This window comes from Octopus bimaculoides, chromosome 1 (assembly GCF_001194135.2).
Source record: "Octopus bimaculoides isolate UCB-OBI-ISO-001 chromosome 1, ASM119413v2, whole genome shotgun sequence".
Classification (NCBI taxonomy): Eukaryota; Metazoa; Mollusca; class Cephalopoda; order Octopoda; family Octopodidae; genus Octopus; species Octopus bimaculoides.
The window spans coordinates 92,878,295-92,881,608 of NC_068981.1; positions in this window are offsets into that span (position 1 = coordinate 92,878,295).

Below are 3,314 nucleotides of genomic sequence, written 5' to 3' on the forward strand. Positions count from 1 at the left end.
ATATATAGATAGATAGATAGATAGATAGATAGATAGATAGATAGATAGATAGATAGATAGATAGATAATTGTATAACTTCTACTACATTTATTCTGTTTCCATTCATTTGCACACCTAGATGTATATGTATTCTTTATCTTCTGCCCGGAATTCCTTAACTGAGTCGTAGATACGCCATTGTCATTGCCATACAGCGTTTTCACAGCAATTTTAAACTTGTTAGGGCACATTCTTCCCTATGCCGGATACCAGCGGATTACTCTCAGAAAAATTGATAATTCGATAGAAATAAAGAATGTGCAAAAGAGACGAAGCGACTGTAGTACTGGGTACTTTTTTATTGACTCACTACGAATGAAATACAAAGTTGATCTCGTTGGCATTTGAACTCAGAGCACAAAGAGCCAAAACGTTTAACGCATCTCATTCAATATATCTAAATATGCTGAATAACCACTTTATATACACAGACAGACAGACAGACAGACACACACACACACACACACACACACATACACACACACACACACACACACACATATATATATATATATATATACATTCATACATACATTGATATATACATATATATACATATATACATATATACATATATACATACATTCATATATACATACATACACAACATATGCGTATGTGGATAAATAAGCGTAGGTATGTAGAGGGAGAGAGACAGAGAAAGAGAAAGAGAGAGAGAAACAAAGAAATAGAAAGAATAGAAAGAAAAAAGAAAGAAAGAAAGAAAGAAAGGAAAGAAGAACGAAAGAAAGAAAGAACGAAAGAAAGAAAGTAAAAAGAAAGAAAGTAAAGAAAGTAAAGAAAGAAGAAAGAATGAAAGATGGATTGATAGATAGCTAGATAGATTTATACAAATACATACATGTTTGCATGTATGGATATACATATATATATATATATATATATAGATAGCAAAATAAACATACAGATAGCTCTATATGCATACACACATGTATAGGTGCATGTGTGCATGTATGTGTGTGTGTGTGTGTGTGTGTGTGTGTGTGTGTGTGCAATACTTATCTATGCAACCTCATTACAGCCACCATCGCAGTCAACGACTTCATTATCACAATCGTCTCTACTAGCCTGATGTCGGCCTCGCCGTTGTATTTCTTGGTTCGTAACTGTTACCTCATCCTCATTGTCTCTCTTTATTTTGTAACGGTTATATGATAGGCGTTATTTAGACACAAATTTATAGCTGTTACTGAGTAGTACCCAGATCACTGGTGATCGAACAAAATATGATCAAAGCCTTTCCAACCGTGCTCATCTCGTCGACTTCTATTATTTCTATGGCAATATTATATAGTATCCCTGTCATTTAATTAATATAAATTGTTATTGATTTAGCTGCTATTTCATCATATACAATGATCTCATGGAGGTCCCTTGTTTAGTTTGGCGGAGACGTCACATAAAATGGATATCATCTAACATGTTAAAAGTCTTTAACCTCAGATCAACCCTGGTCGAACTGACCCGTGGTCAAAAATATTACAACCACTAACGTTTTCATAATTGTTTGTATTTATTGTTTATTTATTCTGTACATTCTGTACTCCGCATCTTCAGCTAGTTCTCTTTTGAGACGTAACTGCGTGATTCGTGTGCAATTTGACTGCTATTTCTAGTGTTTCCTATAAAAATATAGTGCCTTACTTAAATCGCACGTCTCAAGTTGTAGAAGATGTGTTAGGCGCTGTCAACCACCTCTATTGTTTATTGTACAAAACTGGAATTAACATATACGCCAGGGCGTAACATGTTATATGCATGCGTATGCACGCTTTCGATTCTGTGTATGAGTAAGTGTGTTTACGTGTGTGTATTAGTGCATTTGTGTGTGTCTTGTGAATTTGCGTATTTTATTTCTATAAGTTTTTGTTTCCTTGTTGATGTGAATGTATGTATAAGCGCTTGTTTTCTTTCTGGTATATATGTATAAATATGCGCATATATGTAAGTGCGCTGGTGTCTCCGAGTGTATAAACGTTTGAGTCGTGAGTGTGCGTGTGTGTGCGTTTCTTTAATTACATGTATACACGAATACGTATGTGTGTGTGTGTGTGTGTGTGTGTGTGTGTGTGTATGACTGTGCGTGCTTATATATGTGACCATGGGTATTTATGTGCGAATGTGCATGTGTACATGCGCGCCTGTTTGTTCGGTTAACTGTTTAAAGTATGCATGGATGCATATGATGATGATGTGTGTGTGTGTGTGTGCGTGTGTGTGTGTGTGTGTGTGTGTGTGTGTGTGTGTACATTCCAGTGCTACGGCATGTGTTACGTATATTTTTTATGCGTCTGTCTGTGTGCGTTTGTTTGTATGTGAGAGCGTCGTCGGTGCGGGTGCTTTTGAGTCCTCGCGCGAGGCGAGTGTGTGTGTGTGTGTGTGTGTGTGTATGTGTGTTTATCAGTGTATCTGTGTGTCTCTATGTGTATATGGATTTGTCAGAGCACGAGTGTCGGAACAAGCGAAAGTGAGGGTACATCTATGTGCGTGATACTGTTGTATGAGACTTAGTTATTAGCCAAATAAGTGAATCGCCATTTACGTTAGGAATAAACACTCAGTTCTGCTACTTCTGATTCTTTGTAAAAATTTAGTCATCGTCTCATTCAACACTGTCATCTCTCTCTCTCTCTGTCTCTCTCTTTCTCTCTCTCTCTCTCTCTCTCTCTCTCTCTCTCTCTCTCTCTCTCTCTCTCTCTCTCTCTCTCTCTCTCTCTCTTACACTTTCCCTTTCATATACACGGTTTGTCTCTATCATGTTTCTCGTCTCTCACACATATTTTCACCGTCCGTCCCTCCCGCACTCTCTGTGTCTAAGTCTCTCTCTCTCTCTCTCTCTCTCTCTCGCTCTCTCTCTCATCTCCCACTTTATCTCACTCTCGCCTTGTCATATCATCTGCATATTTAACTCTTATTTTATTTTCTGTCACCGATGAAGATATCTTAATAATGGAAGCAGCAGAGTTAACACCTTACAGACAAAAGATAACACTTATGCAAAGAATAAATTCTTCTGCATAATATATTCTTCAAATCAGATATAAGGCTATAGCAAGATCAATTCTTAACAACAATTAGCAATAAGTTTTCTGGGTATGAACATATGTATGCATGTGTGAGTATGTGTGCGTGTGTGTGTGTGTGTCAATGTGCCTAAGTGTGTTTTTATCTATCTATCTATCTATCTATCTATCTCTCTATCTATCTATCTATCTATCTATCTATATATATATATATATATATATATATATAT